Below are 21,366 nucleotides of genomic sequence, written 5' to 3'. Positions count from 1 at the left end.
AAGGAGTTCTACTCCCCCTCCCTTCAAGTTGGATAGGAATACATTTTCTTAATTTTTGGAGGGGATGTTGCATCATTCTTCTTGTCATCTTAATGAAATCATCTTCAACTAGAACAATGGGTTAGGGCTCCATTTATGAGTTGATGCTGAGGTTGCGTGATCCTGATTCAGAGGTGGTTCAACCAAACTGTGTTAAGTAATCAATAGCCTGAAAGGTGGGTCAAGATACCTATTGGTCTTTATCTCTTTTCACCATCTGTATTTCCATGAAGAGAGCTAGATTGTGTTGGGTGACTTTGCATCAGAGTGTGGGTGCACATTCCTTCCTTACACCTATCTATCCAATCTATGTCATCTACCCTAGTGGTCTGTGTAACCCCTTTGTCCGATTGAGGGCATTTCTACACAGACACTATAATTCAGTTTGGAAGTAAATTAAAACAAACTGTTATAGCTGTGTGGTGCCTACACAAATACCCCAGGAATCAAGGCTGGGATTGTGGATCAGAACCAAGCCCAGGAACTGCAGTATCCACAGCTAGACAGCTTCTGGAAAATGTGTGTCTTTTCTCTTAAGCAGTCTGCTGAGATGCAATGATGTACTGAAGATGATCAGAATACACTCTGGTTTCAAGACCTGTATGGGATATACTCTTTTTTAAAAAATATTTTTATTTAAACAAATTAATATAAAACCTACATATAAATGTACAAACAAGCAGAAAGTTAAAAATACTTTTTTCTAGAACAAAAGAAAACATACTATTACATTCAAAGTGTCAGAAAACACTAACTACTAGGCTTGATCGATCCATGAAAAATTTGATTCTAAACTCGTTTCAAAACTAGAGGGGGCAGTTTTTCGTTTTTGTTGCTAATAACGAATTTGGCCCCCAAAATTTTTCGAAATTAACGAAAATTCGTTATTTTCTAAATTAATTCGTTAATGGCGGACGCGCATGTGCGGTGGCCCAAAAACAGCCCGAAGGGGGGGGACTTAGGGGGCTCTCCCGCCCTCATTTTTTGAGTGATCTTCTTCAAACTTGGTACAGTGGTAGAACACATTTAACACTGATAGCTCACCAAAATGTGGAACGTTTCCCTTATCCTCTGATTTCTGGAAAATTTTCATAGCTTTTATAATAAACCATTCTTTAATAATTGCAGAAATCTGTTCCTGGTTTGAAAGTCTTATTTCCTGTTAAATTGGGTTGTCTTTACTGTGAAAGTCATTGTTCTACTTCAGAAACTTTGTTTTTGTGGCTGAAACTTTGTTAAATTGGTGTGTGTGTGATATATATTGTGTATATATAGTCCCTGCTTGTGTGTGTGTGTGTGTGTGTGTGTGTGTGTGTGTGTGTGTAGGTAAAGGTAAAGGTATCCCTTGACGTTAAGTTCAGTCATGTCTGACTCTGGGGGTTGGTGCTCATCTCCATTTCTAAGCCCAAGAGCCAGTGTTGTCCATAGACACCTCCAAGGTCATGTGGCCGGCATGACTACATGGAGTGCCATTACCTTCCCAGAAACACCCAGAAAATGGGAATTCCAGACAGGAAACAATCAGGGCCAGCTAATACCTCCCAACAAAGGATTCCCCCAGGTAGGAAGCAGCCAGGCTTTGAAGCTGCAAGGCTATTCAATGCTAATCAAGGTGACCAATTGCAACATTCACACTTGCCTCCCACAGACAACAGTTCTTTCTCCCACCCTGGACCTTCCACAGATATATAAACCCCACTTGCCTAGCTTCGCACAGACGTCAAAACCTCTATGTCTGCCACAGATGTGGGTGAAACGTCAGGAGAGAATGCTTCTGGCACATGGCCATAGAGCCCGGAATACATACCACAACAGTGTGATCCCGGCCATGAAAGCTTTCGACACAACACAACCACAGTATCCATTCAAGTTCATGTAGCGTGGTATGGACTGGAGACCTGTATTGGGGGGAGGGAGGGTGCGAATCTGGGCCCCTGGGAGCAGCCGAGGACGGGCCTGGCCCACACCCCCTCGCATCCCGGGCCTCTTCCTCCTCACCGCCGGGCCCCTCTCGGTCTCTCCAGGCCTGAGCTGAGGCGAGGCGGCGGCGGCGGCCATTTCCCCCCTCCGTCTTCCTCCTCCTCCTCGGCCTCCTTCCCCCTCACCCCCTCCCATTGGCTGAGCCTCCCATTGGCTGAGGGGCAAAAGGAAAGGAGTTTGGGTGATTTGCAAAAGCTTTTTTTTCTTAACGAAAAAAACGAAGAAATAAGAAAAAACGGCCTCTCGCGATTCGAAACCGCGATATCCAGACATGTGGACAACCAAGGTTCTATATTGCTTCAAAACAAACGAAAATAACGAATTAATAACGGGTAACGGGAAAATCGAATTATTTGAGCAAGCCTACTAACTACATACAATCAACAATATGATCGAAGGGCTTTACATTCGCTGTCTGATGGTTATATTCTCTCAATATTCTACACCCTTTATATATTAAAAAAAAACCATTGCCACATAATTTCCCCACATAATAACACTCTTCTTGTAGGAAAAAAGCCATTGATGGAGGTCTGGTCCCATCTTTGCTGGAGGAACACAGTGAACGGGTCTTAGTCTTTCTTAAAGTTGGTTAGAGATTTCTCCTTGATTAACATAGTAAGTTTATCCATTTTTGCAAGTTCACTTATTTTCATAAGCAAATAGTCTTGTTTCAAAATCATTGAGTCTTGTCATCTTTGAGCATAGATAATTCTTTTTGCCACTGTTCTTCATAGCAATCACCTTCCACATTTTCTATTGAGTTGATTATCAACATACCATGCAGATAGAGTTCGGATTTCATTTCATATTTGACTTTAACAATTTATTATAAAATCGTATGTATTTTTAGGCTCTTTTACATGACCACCACATATGGTAAAAGGTGCCCATCTTTCCTCCATATTTCCTACAATTTTTATACATCTTAGCAATCCTTTTGTCAGGAACCAGTATGCAGACAGAGGTTAACCAAAAGAACACCTGGATAGTGTCAAAACTATTTTGCTTAAAGCCGTAACATAAACAGTTGGCTGTTTCCAGATCTGAGTTCAAACATAAAGATAGCACATAGCTGAAGTTACAAAGCAAAGTCTCATTAACATTGGGAGTACTACAAAGCCAGTTCAGAATCAAGAATAAACAGAGGCCAAAGTTTCAGTCCACAAGTCAAATGGCAAGAGTTCACTTAATATAGAGTGCAAACAGAGCGGTCCCGAGGTAATTTTCGGGAGTAGGCGACCGGAATTTTGGTTCCCCTCCCGAATTTTGGTGCCCCCCCCCCAAACAAATTGCTGATAAATACTGGCAGCGGGGCGGTGGCGTTAGCAGCGGAAGGCCCAGCCACCCGTCCATGCAGCCACCCTCCTTCTCTCCCTCGCTGTCTGAGGACTCCTCACCCGCCACTCACCCGTTGATGGGCCTGTGCGTGTGCGCAGGCCTTCCAATTGACCGCACGGTCGATTGGAAGGCCTGCGCACACGCACAGGCCCATCACCCAAAAAGCATGGTTGATGGGCTTGTGTGTGCACGCAGGCCTTCCAATCAACCGCGCAGTCGATTGGAAGACCTGTGCACATGCACAGGCCCATCGACGGGCAGGCGGTGGGCAAGGAGAGCAAGAGGGCAGCTGTGCGGACCACCACCACCACCGCCTCGACAATGCCCCTGCATGGTCTGCGCCACAGGCGACTGCCTAATTCGCCTCATTGTTAGACTGCCTCTGAGTGCAAAGGTAGTCAACGTTTCAAGCCAGATAATCCCAAGTCCAAAGCCAAGAATTCAAGGGAACTCCAAAATCTATAAATCAAAAGCCACGCCGGTTGTTTGAGAGTCCAGGGATTCAAAGTACATCAAGGTCCATGAGAAGATTACAAGATCAACAGTGTCCATAGCAAGGTTCTCACCAAGATGTAAGGTTCAGCAAGGTACATCACAAGAGTTTAGGATACCACAATCCACACAATATTTAGCAAATTATTAAAATGAGTACAGATTAAAAAGATGCAAAACTATTATATGTGTACAAGTTATTTTAAAACATTTTAAACAACTTAGAGAGATTTCCCTATTTTTCTTCCCCTTGACCCATCAAGAAGGTTTTTATTAAACTGGCATAACCAAAGGAAAAATACATATGAGTATGAACCTTATATATCAATAAAATAAATTAAATTAATTATTCATTTCAGATGATGAAACGTGCAGGTTTTATTGACAGTACTGTGATTGCTCAGTTGCAGGATGTCATTCCAAAGTCCAAAATGATGTAGAAGTGAATGCCTAGATTACGTTTCTGCATTTACAAATTCAATAAATGTATAACATTTTCAACCCCCCCTCCTAAAACACCAAGCTATAGAGTAAAAACTGTTTAAAATTTATTAAAGACAGATTGTGCAAAATCAAGAAAACCACACTGTTAAAAAACTAATCAAGGATGATTTCTGAAAGCCTGTTAGAATAAAGAAAATTGTCACATGCTAGCAGGGGTACAGGGAGGGCGTCACTTTAGACTCCCTAGGGTGGGAGTTTGAAAGTTTGGGGAAAGCCTTCAAGAAAGACAGGGTGGGATAATCAATCCATTACTTTATGTATCCTTTTTCCCAAAGAGGGACTCCAGGTGGGAGAGATAGAAGAGCCTCTCTTGAAGGTCTTTGGGTTTGAATAGACCCATAAAGCAAGAAACGGTTCTTTAAACAGCCCAGACATGAGTTGCATAGGGGTTTATAAGTAATAACAATTAATTCAAATTGTAGCTAGAAATAAAGTGGCAGCCATTGGAGCTGTTGCAACAAGAGAATTGAGCATACAAGTTGGAGATACAACATTTCAAACACATGAAGTTAGGGCAATGACAAGCATTGCAAAGTGGATGGGACCATCAATGGTATCACTACTTGTGAGTTAGTTCTCAAGATTTTCATTGCCTTACTATGATTAAGAAATTCATAGCAGAGCTATGCAGACACAAATTTTTGGGGTCAAGCCACCTAAGACCCACACAAAAGTGATCAATTGAAGGAAATGCTCTGTGTAAGTCCAAGAGAGTAGTCTGTGATGAAGCAAAGGTTAGATCACACAGGAAATATGAGACAAAGATTCAGAGCCAGGTAGTTGCTGCCTCTACAAAGGTCAGTTCATAACAACAAAACTCCTAGGGTTAGAACTGTTAGATTTATAGTCCAACAGCTGTGTCCTACTTGACAAGCATTTCTGATAAAGGCATTGGGATCTTCTGAGCCTCTCCATTTCTTGCCAGCATTTCACCAAAGTAGGTACCTCTGTGACTTCATCTTGTTGAGAGTAGCTACTTTCAGGTTCAGAAATGGGAATTTCCAGTTCAAAGTTTTGTGGCTGCTGGGAGCTACAATTCTCAGGCCCAGGATCTGGCACTTCCTCCTGCTCTTCTCTCTCACTGTCTGAGTTCTGGGAGCAGAGCATGACCATCACGGCCATTCTCATGATAGGAATTTTACTGGCAAAAATGGTAGATGCCTGTGATGCTTACACAATCACATCATGCATGGTAATCACAATCTTAAAAGAGTCTAGTTGAAGGAAATTTTGAACCCCCTCCTGGTATAAAATAATATGTTTTAAATACTGAAATTAACAATCTTCGCATAAAATGGTCTGCTCTAATTTAGAATTAATATTTCACTTGGCTGCTTGAAATCATAACAATATTTTGGTAAGTAAATGTTAGAAATAGTGTTTCACTAAGTAAGGCATAATTGAAGCAATTTTACAACTTATTTTATTGTTCTTTTATTGTGAAAAAATATGCATGACATTATATTCCCTGCCTATGAAATTTTGAAGTTACTTGGAGTTGCAATCAATTACATAAATAATGGGAAGTTTGCCCCTAAAACTCTGCTGTATTCAATTTTATCATTCTTGTGTCTCTCCCCCACACCCTACCTCTTGACTAATTGCACAATAATCGCAAAGCGGTAGTGTTTGCATCTTGCCATTCTAAAGAAATAGTGATGAGGAGAACAAATGTATGTGCATTAGTAGATGCTATTATCCCACTAGCGGAGGAAAGAGAATTGTACCTTTGCATTTCAAAGACCTTCAGTATCTTTGTGTTCAAATGGAATCAGTTGCTTAATGGACAAAGATGGGGGGAGGGTAGAAACTTTAAAAAATATATCCCCCCACCACTTACAAAATAAATTTAAACTACACTGAAAAGGAAGTTTTAAAAGTAGATGAATATAGCATGGAAAATATAGTAAGCTTGCTATTTCATAAAATTGTAAGTTCACCCTTTTCAAGTCATTGCTGATTTAATATATTAATCATTAAATTGAAAATATAACATTTAACACATCACATTATTGCACAACGTATAATGGGTTATGCCTCTGTTGTTAAAATTACTAAGAATGAATGTACACACTCATATTCATGGGAACAATAAGTTAAACTGTATGAAAAATACACACATATCTCAAATGTAAAGGTTCAGGCTGCACATTGTACCATAGACGTTATACTGAATTTCTGACTATAAATTACCTTTGCCTACTGTACAGAAAGCTACTCTGAATGCCACATAAATTTGGCAGTAATCACAGTAATAGTAATAGAAATGATGTTGTAGTTAAAAGAAATACTGCTGAAATCCATTTTTATCTCTTCCCAGTTACAGGGTGGAAATGAGGAAATAATTGTGAGTGACTTCCAAGGTGAATCAAGTACTAAAATAGGAAGTGAGAATTAATCATGGCTTCTGTTCTCATTGGTCTTAGTAGGAAGATCAGTCTTGCCCATTCCCACATGAGCTTGACAATATTTTAAGGTCTGTTCAGAGAATCCTAAGGTCAAGTGAGGTCATTTTGCTATCTGAGTACAAGATGCTGCCTCCCTCCATATAAATAAGCCTGTAATGCAGGCATTTGAAATTTACGACCTCACATCAGACAATGCGACTTTTGGTGCCATGTGCTACTTCCTCTATAGTTTTATGACAGAACCCACCAGCTCCTATCCCACGATGTTGAACTACTTCCAGTGTGGCTCCATTGTAAAACTGTAGAGGAAGCAGTGCATGCTGCTACTGTGACAACACGGGAGGACTCCCATGTTCAATTGTGATCAACAGGTGGAAGCCATGTGACCCACACTTCCCCCTGTGTGATGGAGCAACCAGTGAGTTGGGTGATGCGGGGCATGGGGCGACGGGTTCCCCACATCCCCTCATTCCTGACACTACCTGTGGCCCATCTGATGAGGTTGTTACTTCAACAATGATGAACTTGTGATGCATACCCTTCAACTGTCCTTATTTAGTAGGGACAATCATGATGAATTATTTTTCATCCCATTCTTTCAGATGCTTTACAAATGTACCATTTTTTCACTCCTACTACTTCCAGTAATCTTCAATAAATTCTGTTTGTGCAAATATTCATTCACCTTCTCCAGGGAACTTTGTATAAAGTAAAATTATATGAGTAGAAAACTTTAAAATTATTCTTAGTTATTACTTTCCCTTCCCTCTGTAATTTTAATATCATTTTCTTTTCCTTCTCTTTTCTTGGGTTTTAAGCAAATAATTTCCCCAGTTTATTAGCAAACTCAAAGTTATTTTGCTTAGCATTATTCATACCTTTCTCCATCTCATTCATCATCATAGATAACTATTTCTGCAACACCTTAATTTGGTTGTTAATTGAAAGTCTAGTGGTGATTTCTTTCGTTCCTCCTCTTTTCCTTTAATTTCATCCAAAATCAATCAAACGTTCTCTTATCTCTTTATTTTAAGTTCATAATATTATATAAAAATCCTCTAGTAAAGGCTTAACTAACACCCCAAATCAGTATAGTACTCATATCTTAATTAATATTATCTTCAAAAAAATCCTTTAATTTCTTCTACTTAAAAATAGTATACTAGACAATGACAAGAAATTCATTATTACATAGCATCATAAACATATAATTAATAAAATAATATTTGATGTTGGTTAAATTTATTTATTAAATAAAAGGAATAAATATTCCCTCCTTAAGGAAGCATAGTTGGTTCTTTCAGTAAAGACATTTTGATTTAGACAGGCACTGTATTTTATTTTTATTATGATCTTTATAATGACTGTATACCTTTGAAATTAATGCTGTTTTAATATGGCAGCTCGTTTTAACTGGGTTTAAATTTGTCACAATTTTTTAAAGTTCTTTCTTGTTTTAACTTGGGTATAAGTTTTCTTGGATTCCATGTAAGGAAAAAGGTAGGATGTAATACAAACAAAAACAAATAAACAAACACCTTCACAATTCATGCTTGATCACTACCAGTAGAGATATAGTGGGGTGGATCCCAAAATGTACTTCATACAATGGTAACAAAGAGAGCTAAGTCTAGTAAAAATCCTAATTCCAATTCTAAAAAGAGTTTGCAAAAGTTTTTGTATGCCACTTTGTGGGTAAAGGAAGCATTTAAGACAGTAATTCAAGGTGGGATCACCATAGTCCTTATCCTTGCTTGGAGTGAACAAATTACATGGCATGCAGAGAACTTTTCTCCAGAAATTCTTACAACTTCATTACATGCAAGATCCCCTCCATTTTCACACACTTCTTAAGCAGTTTAGAGACAAAGCAACACAGATCCCATCATATGACGCAAGGGGACTTCTGCCTTTCGCCTGTGCTGCTTCGTTTGTGCACTGTCTCTGAAGTGTAGGGAAACTGGGGGAAGTGAAGCTGGTTAGAAAGTGTCTTCTGAGATCTTGATGTGCACGGAGAAAGCGGAGGGAAACACATGGAATGGGATCTGTCAAATTTGCACATGTTGAATTTGCAGTGCCTAGTACATTTCAGACTTCTGTAATTGAGAGTAAGGAGCCTGGGAAAGGAGCCTATGGAAAAATGGTGTCTGTCTTAAGAACAATAACTTCTATCTCCTCTAAACTGATGGTTGAGCTGGGAGGAGGCGATCCTGTGTGATGGGGGGTAAGTACATTCTCCATCTTCTTTCAAAACAGTATGCCACACAAAGAAGACAATTTCACATACAAAGTAGATGATTTCCCCTGCTTTCCCCCAGCTTCGTCTGATGAAGTCCGAGTCACTCCCAATCTCCCGGAAACTCTCATATGAGCAGCATTCTATCTAACCCTAACCCAGCCATAATCCTAACCCTAATCTGAAGTGAGATGAGGTGAAAAGAGTACAAAAAATGGGATTTCCCAAGAAGCTTCCTTGTTTTGTACCAGAGGATTTATATCTAATCAGATATTGACTCTAAAATACATTTTTCTGAGTTTTTTCCCCCTGTTATCCACTCACTAACTTTTCTTTCTGGCTGTGGATTGCACCTGAGACCTTTTACATGTTTCAAATACACTCCATTAGTAAACTACACTCTCCCTTTCATGACTCACCACAGCTCATTGTGTGGCCCAGATCTCTTTGGTCATCTTTCTCTTCCAAGAGCTGTTATTCACTCCTAACTTAATTGATCTTTCCTTTATTTTTATAAGTGGATTGATTTTTAATGTAATTAATTGTGTGTGATTTCTGTAACTGATTTCTTAGCTTTAATCAATCTCCTGCATTGAACCTTGTGGTTTTATTAACTTTGCACGGTTTACAACAAAAGTCACATTGACAAAAACTAATTTTGAGCAGCAGAGAGTTGGAGGCTGATACAATTTGACCACATGAATAGGTGGCGATGGTTCAATGCATCTGATCAAGAAAGCCATGATATTCACCTTTAATTATTATATATAAAACCTTTTATTCCTCAGTATTCCTTTCATTCTAAGTTCTTCCTGCTTCTCTTGACATAGAAGTGTACAGCTATTAAGTAATTTAAAAGATATGAAGCAAAAGAATTAGGGGAGTAAAATCCACTAAGTTATTTCAAATAGATATATTTGGGTGCAAGTCAACCATTTTAAATTTTAAACCTTACTGTGAAAATACTGACAAAATAAAATTAATGGCTTGTTCACACACACGTACATTCCTGAGCATTACATACATGTGCAACATACAGTAATGATGGCTTACTCATTTTAATGTGCCATCAAAAAGAATCCGACAAATAGAGTTTTCTTATTCAATCGGTCAAATCATTGTGACATATTTCACTTAGGTTAGTTAATGGCACATTGCCAGATATCAAATGCAACTTTACTTTAGTTAGTAAATTTTCAGTCAACAGATCTCCTCTTTACTATGACTTTTATACCTGCCCAGCCTTCCTTTTCTTCTGCTTCCTCTATCTATTTGGAAGGGATTTTAGTAGCATCAGTCACTGTGTCTATATGAGCCAAAATAAACATACTCACCTTGAACCCACTGTGAGTAGTATATACATTGTATGGCCAGTTCAACAGCAGAAATGCTGTTTCCAGTCATTAATTTGGCCCAAGAAGAACTGCAAGTTTTTCTAGAGCTTCCATGTTTTGTTTTTTAAAATGTGTGGACAGTTGAATTGGGCTGGATCTGGGGCAATTTAGTATCAACACATTAAAAATATATGGAGCTGTTTTACTTCCCAGAAGCAACTCTTCTAGCCTTCTTGGCAGCATTTCCCTGGGAATCATATGAATTTGCCCCATTTTTTGACATCATCAGAAGTGTGATCACCAGCAAAACTTTGCTGGGGAACTACTTTTGACTAGTGAGATGGTTGCAGTGGCCCTCAGGGGATAGGAAACCAATGCCAATGTGCTTTTGGTTCAGCTGTCTTTGTGAAGTCCAAAAGGACTTTGGACCAGTTTGCTACTGGTATGTGTTGACTCCCCATGCTCAGAGCAGCGTACTTCAAAATATTTAATCTGGTGTAGACACAGTCAGTGATAGAAAAGCAGTTAAGAACACCTAGAGAAATACAGGCTGTAAGTGGTGGTTTGCAACAGCTTGTCTGCAGTAAGCTGCAAGAAAACTTGGGCTAGGAAGGATCATGATTTGACTCTAGCCTAGGCTTTTTACATTGGGGCCGCTTTGTGGGCTTTGCTGGGAGAGAGGGGCCGCTCTGGGCAGAGCAGGGAGGGGAGGAAGGCCGAGGAGGGTTGGTGTGTGGGAGTGGGAGGGGGGAGGAATCTGAGGTGGCAAGTTTCACATATGGCTGGAGGGCTAAGCCCAACATCTGGCCCATGGGCCATAGTTTGCCTAGTAAAGTAAGTAAAGTAAGTAAAACTTTATTTATATACTGCCCTCTCTCCTCGAAGGGACTCAGGGCGGTTTACAAGCATAAAAACAGCAACATACATTACAAGCAACACAATACACACATTATTAAACAAAATTAAAGACCTATACAACTTGTAAAACAGTGAAGACCATAAGAAACAATCACAACAACCAGAAGGAACAGGAATACATAATCAGATGGGTTGACATGGACCGTTATTAGGGATAGATTATCCTTGTACAGCATGTTTATGGGCCAGGGGTCGGCGGTACACCAGAGAAAATTATTCAAAGACCAGCCGAAACCACCAGGTTTTCAACTCCTTGCGAAAGGAGGACAGAATAGGGGCTTGCCTAATCTCCTTTGGCAGGAGATTCCAGAGCTGGGGGGCCACTACTGAGAAGGCCCACTCCCTCGTCCCCACCAGTCGTGCTTGGGATGAAGGTGGGAGTGAGAGGAGGGCCTCCCCGGACGATTTCAGGGCCCGCGCTGGTTCATAGAGGGAGATGCGATCATGGAGATAGGTAGGGCCCGAGCCATACTGGGCTTTACAGGTCAATATCTACACCTTGAATTGGGCCCGGCAGTTTATCGGCAGCCTATGCCTGATCTAATCTGATCCAACTGCAGCACTGTGTGCCTGCCTTCAACAGAGAAGGTAAACAACAGCTGTCTCCAGAATCCTTTGCTGAGCACCTGCAAACAGAAAAACAGAGAGAAGGGGAAAGCAAATAAGCTTGTCTCACCAGCTCCCCCAGCACATTAAAAATATAGATCCATTTGCTTCATCACAAAAAATGGGAGAACGTAAGGAAACTGGAAACTGGTGAAAGAAACAGAATTATCTCTGGATGCATTTCCAAAGAAGCTTTCATCTGTGCCCTAGAAAGTTCAAAGTGTTTCCATTTATTTATGCAAGGTTTACCTGAGCTGGGTTGTCTCATATCATATGTGCATATTGTTATAAGCACGTTGAATTGTTCTTTTTTGTCGTATAAAAACCTATCCTTATTCTTTCCATGTTATTTTTTAAAACATAGGACCACATTTTCTGGTTCCTTTACATTCCATGATGTGAAGTGCTACTATAATGAATTGACGAAGGCTTTCATGGTTGAAATTACTGGGGTGTTGTGTGGTTTCCGGGCTTGTGTTCAAGCGGCATTTTCTCCTGATGTTTCACCTGCATCAGTGGCTAACATCTTCCTCTGAAGATACCAGCCACAGATGCAGACAAAACATCAGGAAAAATTGTTGCTAGAACAAGGTCATACTAAGCCAGGAAACCACACAACTACTATAATGTTTCTAACTGATTTTACATTAATAATATAAATGTAGTAAATAAATAAAATAGATATCATGGCAACATATTAGTAGTATGTTCTCTAAAACTTACTTTATAATACAGGGTGTCCCAAAAATCTCCATACATATGGATTAGTCACCATAGGCCTGTGGAATGGTCTGTGAGATCCCCTGATCTTTCCCCAGTCGATTTTTTTTATTTGTGGGGCCACTTAAAACCCGTGGTGTACAAGGAAAAGATTAGAAACATGGTTCATTTAGTGCCACATTCTTGCAATTACTTAGATAAAAACAGATATCTTGGAACATGTTTGCCATGAGTGGTAAAGAAGACTTCATATATGTGTAGAAAGTAGTGGCCAAGATGTAGAGAACATTTTGTAAATATTTTGTAAAAATGTGTAATGAATATTTTCTAAATAAATGTACATTTAGCAACAATTTCCCATTTCCCCTATATATGGTGACTTTTGGGACCCCTGTATATTGCCATAGAATCAAGTCATTTACTGAATTTCTAGAGCAAAATACTTCAGAACCGTGTTGTCGAAGGCTTTTATAGCTGGAATCACTGGGCTGCTGTGAGTTTTCCGGGCTGTATGGCCATGTTCCAGAAGCATTCTTTCCTGATGTTTTGCCTGCAAAGAATGCTTCTGGTACATGGCTGGAAAACTCACAAATACCCAGTACTTTAGAACCCTTATTAGTAATTCTTAATATGGGAAATATATTTTTGAAAATACCTCCAGAATAACACTGGACTGAAAATTAAAAATAAATTATATATATTAAGTGAGTTGAGAAAATGACATGAATAATGATTTGGTGAAACATCTTCCTTCTCTAATTTTGATGTACACCTTTTTGCTTGATTTTCTTGCTGTGGATTCATTAATATAAATGTAAGTTTTATAATGAATGGAACATTAGTGAAAGACGGAGAGATACTTTAGCCAAGATATTTTAGTCCAGCAATTTAACAAAGTAGTTTTCATTTGGGGGAGTAGTGCAAATATTTAATCCAGATCATTAGGTATTCAAAATGCAGACAATTCAAGATTTACAGCTTGTTATATCTGAATTCTTTTTATTTGGCTGTTTTAGCTTACCCGTTCTTCTGGATCCTACTGTGCTAATGAGTCTGCATTCAGGAAATAGAATAGTCGTACTTTAAAAATGTAATATGAACATTTACTTATTTTTAGCTATGCAATAAAATGAGAGGAACATTTCTTCCCTGAAAATCATTCTACAGCTTGGAAGTTGCAGAATGCCCTTAGTTAAGGAAGGATGAACAGGATCAAAAGTACAGATTTAGCATAAATCCAAGAATCAATAATATTGTGATTTAAAAGACATTTATGTTATGAATTTACCATTTTATATATGATATGTACTATATATTTTTTAAAACATGTTATATGTGATACAGTAGAGTCTCACTAATCCAAGCCTCGCTTATCCAAGCCTCTGGATAATCCAAGCCATTTTTGTAGTCAATGTTTCCAATAAATCGTGATATTTTGGTGCTAAATTCATAAATACAGTAATTACAACATAACATTACTGCGTATTGAACTACTTTTTCTGTCAAATTTGTTGTATAACATGAAGTTTTGGTGCTTAATTTGTAAAATCATAACCTAATTTGATGTTTAATAAGCTTTTCCTTGATCAGTCCTTATAATCCAAGATATTCGCTTATCCAAGCTTCTGCCGGCCCGTTTAGCTTGGATTAGTGAGACTCTACTGTACTTACAAACACATATATACAGCTAAGATTTCCCCTAATTCATAATTCTGAAATTCAGAATACTCCAAAAACCAAATTTGTCCTCATGGGTGCTTTTTCACAAACTTGTTTCATAAATAAAATTATTAAAAAATATTGCAAATAATAATAATAATAATAATAATAATAATAATAATAATAATAATGCGTTTTTCTGCCATTGTATATTTCTGCCGCTTCTGTGACTGTTCATTTGTATTTTGATTCCGTAGCCCACTTGTCGATGGATGTCCAGAATCAGCAGCATCCACTGTGGTCCTTTTTATCCTGGGTGACGACCGAGCCAGTATAGACTTGGTTTTGGTTTGATTCTCCATATTGCTAATGGGTTAGGTGCTCTTAGTTCTATTCCTCAGCTGAGACCTCTCTGGCTTGGTTGGACCTGCCGGTAGTTACACTACCACCAGCACAGCTCTCAGCGTCCACGGCAAGATGGCACCTACGGGGGGGGGGGGGGGGGAGCCAGCCAGCTGATGACCCAAAATGCAGACTGTGCAAGGAAGCTGACGAAACCATTGATCATATCCTCAGCTGCTGTAAGAAAATCACACAGACAGACTACAAACAGAGGCACAACTATGTGGCCCAAATGATTCATTGGAACTTATGCCTCAAGTACCACCTCCCAGCAGTAAAGAACTGGTGGGATCACAAACCTGCAAAAGTATTGGAAAATGAGCACACAAAGACACTGTGGAACTTCCGAATCCAGACTGACAAAGTTCTGGAACACAACACACCAGACATCACAGTTGTGGAAAACAAAAAGGATTGGATCATTGATTTTGCCATCCCAGGTGACAGCCGTATTGATGGAAAACAACAGGAAAAACTCAGCCGCTATCAGGACCTCAAGATTGAACTTCAAAGACTCTGGCAGAAACCAGTGCAGGTGGTCCCGGTGGTGATGGGCAAACTGGGTGCCGTGCCAAAAGATCTCAGCTGGCATTTGGAAACAATAGACATTGACAAAATTACGAACTGCCAACTGCAAAAGGCCACCCTACTGGGATCTGCGCGCATCATCCGAAAATACATCACACAGTCCTAGACACTTGGGAAGTGTTCGACCTGTGATTTTGTGATATGAAATCCAGCATATCTATCTTGTTTGCTGTGTCATAAAATAATAATAATAATAATAATAATAATAATAATAATAATAATAATAATAATAATAATAATAATAACTTTATTTTTATACCCCGCCTCCATCTCCCCTCAGGGACTTGGGGCAGCTAACATGGGGCAAAGTCCAATTTCCAAAATAAACAAAATAAAAATACATTCACAATAAAACAGACATCATTGACATTTAACATTACACATATTAATCCAACATTTTAACAACAATATAATGGTAAGTAAAACTGCCAAATAAGAACAATGCAGTAGGTTAAAATATAAAGCTGGGCAATGGTGCAAAGAATGCACAGTTAGAATCTGATGAGGTAGATAGAAGTGCTGTAGTAAAAAGGGGAAATTCAAAATGGGATGAACAAGGATAGTGTTCATCCCTTACCAAGTAAGGGCAGAAAAACAATGCATCAGGCCCAATAATATCAATGCTGAGGGAATTATTCTTATGATCAATTGCTGAAAGCACACTGGAAGAGCCAGGTTTTCAGATATTTCTTAAAGGCCGCCAGGGTGGCTGCCTGCCTGATCTCCCTAGGGAGAGAGTTCCAGAGCTGAAGGGCCACCACGGAAAAGACCTTCTCCCTCATCCCCACAAGCTGCGCTTGTGATGGAAATGAGAGAGAGAGGGGGGCCTCCCCCAATGATTGAAGAGACTATGCAGGTCCCAAACCGTTCAGGGTTTTCTAGGTGATAACCTGCACCTTGAATTGGGACCGGAAAATGATCGAAAGCCAGTGGAGTTCCTTAAACAGGAGGGTTGGCTGCTCTCTGTAAGTCACTCTCTATAAGTCACTCCTGTTAGTAATCTGGCAGCTGATTGTTGGACCAGTTGTAGTTTCCGGGCCGTCTTCAAGGGCAGCCCCATTGTAGAGTGTGTTGCAATAGTCCAATTTAGAGGTAATTAAAGCGTGGACCACTCTGGCCAAGTCAGACTTCACAAGATACGGTTGCAGCTGGTGCACAAGTTTAATTGTGCAAAGTCCCTCCTGGCCACCGCCGACACCTGAGCATCAAGTGTAAGCGATGAGTCCAGAAGGATCCCCAAACTGCGGACCTGTGTCTTCAGGGGGAGGTTGCCACACTATATCCCTATCCGATGAACGACTGACCTGGAGGACTTCTGTCTTGTTGGGATTAAGCTTCAGTTTGTTCGCCCTCATCCAGCCCATCACAGCAGCCAGGCACCGCTCCAGTATCTGGGGGGCTTCCTTGGAGTTTGGTGGAAAAGGGTAGTAAGAGTTGAGTGTCATCTGCGTAGAGATGGCACCGAACTCCAAAACCCCTGATGACCTCTCCTTCAAGCTCTGCTTATAAGATGTTTCATAATCAAATTACTATCTCATTATGTACATATAAGCAAATACAGGCATTCCAAACGCCAAAACATCTCCAAATTCAAAATACTTCTGGCACCAACCATTTCAAATGAGGCATATTCAAGCTGTATGTATATTTTTATACATGAATGATATGTGATAGTATCGTAGCACATTATATATAAAAATGATAATTTCATGATGACATAATTTGTTATTCAAATCACAATATTTTGGTTTCTAGACCTTGCGCTAATCCATAATTGATTATTTGCATCTTTCTTAATCTAAGCCTAGTAACTATTCAGTGACATCCAAGGATTTGCAAAATATGCAGCTAATCTTTCAAAGTTATACATGGATGTATATGTGTGCATGCACATAAGCTCATATCTATATTTGATTGTTGATAAAAACTACTAGTACATTTTCAGTCATACAAAGAGGATACTATACAATTGGAGTACATTATTAGATGTAATGAATCCATGAAATTAATGCCTTGGATACATATTGGGAGAAATGTAAAATATCAAATTAATTAATTAATTATTGAAAATAGGCATTTCTGAAAAGCATCTAGCATTTCGGCTTTTGCCTTCCTTGGTGATGTCTGTTAGAATAGAAGAGGTAAACCAGTTGTAGTTCTATAATTCCCAGAGTCTTGACATAGGAATTGGGATATGTAGATCTCCAAGGGTACTGTTGTGGGTGAAAGTAAGGGCAGAATTGTAGTATTGTGCAAAATATTATAAGCTTTCAGCAGTGTTATGCAAAATAGTCCAAACTTGCAGAGAAATTTTGGACTTTTTTGCACAACACTGCTGAAAGCTTATATTATTTTGCACAATACTAGCCTGTATTGTGACAATATCGTGTATGTTTTCCATTGTACAAGTGGTTTGTTTTGGATTCCCTGGGGGTGTTTTACTCTGGTTTACTCACAAATCACTTAGCATATGGAGGAACAGATGTAGCTCTAGGATAAGGGTCTTAAAGTGTGTATTACCCAATTTGAATTCTGATCCACCAAATGAAATTTTCCTTCAATTCTCAAATTTCAAACATTGACACTTAGAACTTTTGTATTGACTATGTACACATGCCCTTGGTGATTTTTGACTGCTGAACTAAAGTTAAAAGTTATGCAGTGTTAGAAATGTGGGGACTGAAGGAAAATTTCAAAATTGTATAAGGACAATGTTCTTTTTTGCACCTTAACCCAGGTGCTCTCCCTTCCGAACTCATTATTAGAACCTTCAGTAGCTCACTTTGCTGATAAATTCTCTCACATAAGAGCCAACTTAAACACCATCATTGGAACAGAAGACAAAAACGAGGTGTCCAGCAAATCTGTGAGTGGGATTACACTGGATATGTTTCAATTGGTGAGTACTGTTGATGTGGATAAGCTGCTGGGGCAAGTAAGCAAGACAACCTGCTTTCTTGATGCCTGTCCTTCTTGGCTGGTCATCCAGGGAGGAGATGCAATTCTATCTCAAATACAACAACTTATTAATGCATCTCTCAGGGAGGTGAATTTTCCATCTTGTTTAAAAGAAGCAGTAGTTAAACCACTGCTGAAAAAGCTCTCCCTGGATCCCCTGGACCTTAATAACTACAGGTAAGTGTCCAATCTCCCCTTTTTGGGGAAGGTGATTGAGAATGCAATTGCCTTTCAACTTCAAGCTGTCTTGGATGACACAGACTTTCTTGACCCATTTCAAACTGGTTTCAGAGCAGTATATGGAGTTGAGACTCCTATTGCCACCTTAGTGGATGATCTCGATCTCAACACCAACAGGTCAAATAAACAACCATTATTTCAGACCATCAGTGGCACAGAGAATGTCTCGTGGGAGAGAATTATGCATGGTAGAGTGTGACTGCTGAAAAAAAGTTCTGTTCTTAGTAGAAGGTGCCATCATGACAGAGAACTGTGACAATTGAGGCAAGTGTTCATTTGATTTACCGAGCGGGAGGTGTCATGGGATACATATCAGAGATGTATATATAGAAGAAAATTATTCCTATGTTTCTCAGTGACTGTGACTGAGTTTTTTAAATGCATCATTGTGGGAAACATTAGTAAAGGATGTTTCATTCATGGGGGACAACTGAGGCCACTTGCTGCAGAAATAACTTTTTAACTTATGGCTGCATTTTCTTTATTTCTTGTTTTCCATATAGATTACTTAGCTCCTTATATTTTGAGATATACCACTTGGTTAATGTTCTGCAGCTTACTTTCATTGGTAGTACAGAGGAAGGCCTTTTTCTCTGTGGCACCCACCATGTGGAACAATCATCTCATTGAAATCAAGCACTCCCCCCTTTCTTCCACCATCAATGGAAGACAGGCTTTTAATTTGTTGCTTGCTATATTCGTCAGTCATGCCTCGCAAATATAAACAAATATGATATTGTTCTATCACTGTTTTGTTAATCACATTTGTTGTCTCTAGCCTGTTATTGTCATCATAAAACACTTCAGGATTTCTAAAGGAAAAATAAAAGTATGAACATATATTTAAAAACATTAATGTATATATTTTGATCACTGTTCCTGTCCTATCAGCTGAATAGGAAACAACCAAGTGCACATTATTTCTGCTGACTAATATCTCAAATACAGATTCAAAACATTTTCAATGAAACAAGATAGCTGCTATGAAAAATATTGTCTTTTTGATGACACCTGAAGAGCTTTCTTTTCTTTAGTCTTCCACTTTTAAAATTGTGCTGATACTTTCAAGGTCCATCACAACCATTGTCACATTTGTTTCATTGTCTTGTTCCTTCAGTGAATTTTAGATTGCTTAAAAATATTTTGGCATTTTGGCCTTCCATCCCTTGTTTTGAGCTCTGTCTCGATAGTGTCAGCTATTGAGCAATACCAAACAACAATAAATAAATAAAAAAATAAAATAATAAAAATAGAATATAAATTTTATATTTGTCACTGGGAGCAATCCAAGAACACATGTTTGGTCCAGAGGGATTTCTTCCCTTTGAAAAAGCATCTCTCAAAGCTTCCATATGTTTCTTTAATTCCCCAGTAGTCAAATAGCTATTGGATGGTGTGATTTTAAAAATATTAAAGGGGAATATCAGGGTAAGGTTTCATATATCCTTTATTTCTTTTCACCCAGGAAAAAAGTGCACTGTAAATTCCCACATAACTCTGCTTAAGTGCTGTTTATGACCTGAAAAGCTCTATATGGCTTGGATCAAGGCTGTGTCAAGGATATTCTGTCATGTCAGACTCTTCATGTGCTGAGATTACCTATTTCAATGTGTTTCGAGTTGCCTTAGAGAAAGTTGAGGCATACAACAAACAAACAATCTTGTTGCGTTCCCTTACTCTGTGCAGCATTGCAGGAAGCCATCATCAGTCTACCCCTTTCTGTCTTTGTCCAGCCGCCTAACCACTCACCCATATGCTTCCTCACTTACTACCTGAACCAGGTAGTAAGTATTAGCTTTCAGACTGGAGCTTTCTGAAAAAGATTGGCTTGGAGGTTTTCTGATGGTATTTTCTGGGCAGACTCTCCCAGGAAAGAAAGAAAGAAAGAAAGAAAGAAAGAAAGAAAGAAAGAAAGAAAGAAAGAAAGAAAGAAAGAAAGAAACCAGATGCATTATCAAGTCTTTCAGTTATATTCTGACAATCAAATCCTAAACCTATATATGTTTAATCCAGTGTAATATGGACCCCTTACATTTAGGCAGTGCAGAATTGCAGACTTAATATAGCATATTAATTTATTTTGTTACAGGGTGCATATTTTAGTTCCTTTTAAAACAAAATCAGTTTTAAATGGAAATTTAAGACACTTGCATTTTAAAGCAGATTGCTTAAATACGATGGCAAGTCGAATTGATGATATACTTAAAATTGTTTGCCTAAATGAGAACCCTGTATGTGTGTCTATGTGTGGTGTGCCTGTGCCTGTCTGCATGTGTGCCTGAGAGTCCATCTATTTCTTCCAGCTGGACAGCTTGCTTGATTCTCTCTCCCTCTCCCTCTCTCATTGTATGTTCCATTTGAAGCTAGTAAGGAAAGCCATTTGGCACTGCTAAATTGGAAAAGGAAATTTATTGTTAGTAACAAGTGCAAATTCCTCCACTGTAGCCCTGGCCACACTGAATAGCTTTGAGAAACTCTGCAGTGGCTTCAGCAGAGTCCGGATTTTGTCCTGCATAATTATCCACATTTCCTCTGGCTGTGAATCTGCATTTTGGTAAACTATATTAAGAACGGCTGATATGACCGCCGAGTATAAGCACAGCATCTGCATCCTCCGCCTTCAAACTTTATGAAAAGGCTATGTGATCTGAGAAGACAGGTCTATCACAGCCCTCTTCTCACTATTCTGCCATTCTTCTGAAAGGCGATTGGTAATTATTTTTTTCCGAAGAAGGTTTTTCTCCTTTGATGAGTTCAACCTTGGGATGAAGTAGCATTTGTGTGATTGTGTGTGTGTGTGTGTGTGCTTGGTACAGAGGGAGGGAAGCACACCAAATGGTGCAGTTCCCACAAGACAACTTTATTCAATTTTCAAATGCTATGGCAATTTTTCACGCATTCAGATTGGCTTTTATAATAACAGTAATAAAAATGTTCTGTA

General features: G+C 39.1%; 1 long non-coding RNA gene across 2 annotated transcripts in view; it reads left to right on the top strand.

The window, feature by feature from the left end:
* The first annotated feature begins 3,544 nt into the window (after positions 1-3,544).
* Positions 3,545-21,366, top strand: part of LOC134297561 (uncharacterized) — a 58,396-nt gene continuing 40,574 nt past the window's right edge. For both annotated transcript variants that reach the window (XR_010004353.1, XR_010004352.1), the window contains exon 1: positions 3,545-21,136. This is a non-coding gene — a long non-coding RNA (uncharacterized LOC134297561). The remainder of the gene's footprint in view (positions 21,137-21,366) is intronic.

Source organism: Anolis carolinensis, chromosome 3, assembly GCF_035594765.1.
Source record: "Anolis carolinensis isolate JA03-04 chromosome 3, rAnoCar3.1.pri, whole genome shotgun sequence".
In the NCBI taxonomy this organism is placed as follows: domain Eukaryota; kingdom Metazoa; phylum Chordata; class Lepidosauria; order Squamata; family Dactyloidae; genus Anolis; species Anolis carolinensis.
Note: the sequence above shows the minus strand (reverse complement) of the source record. Positions and strands in the feature narration are given on the sequence as shown.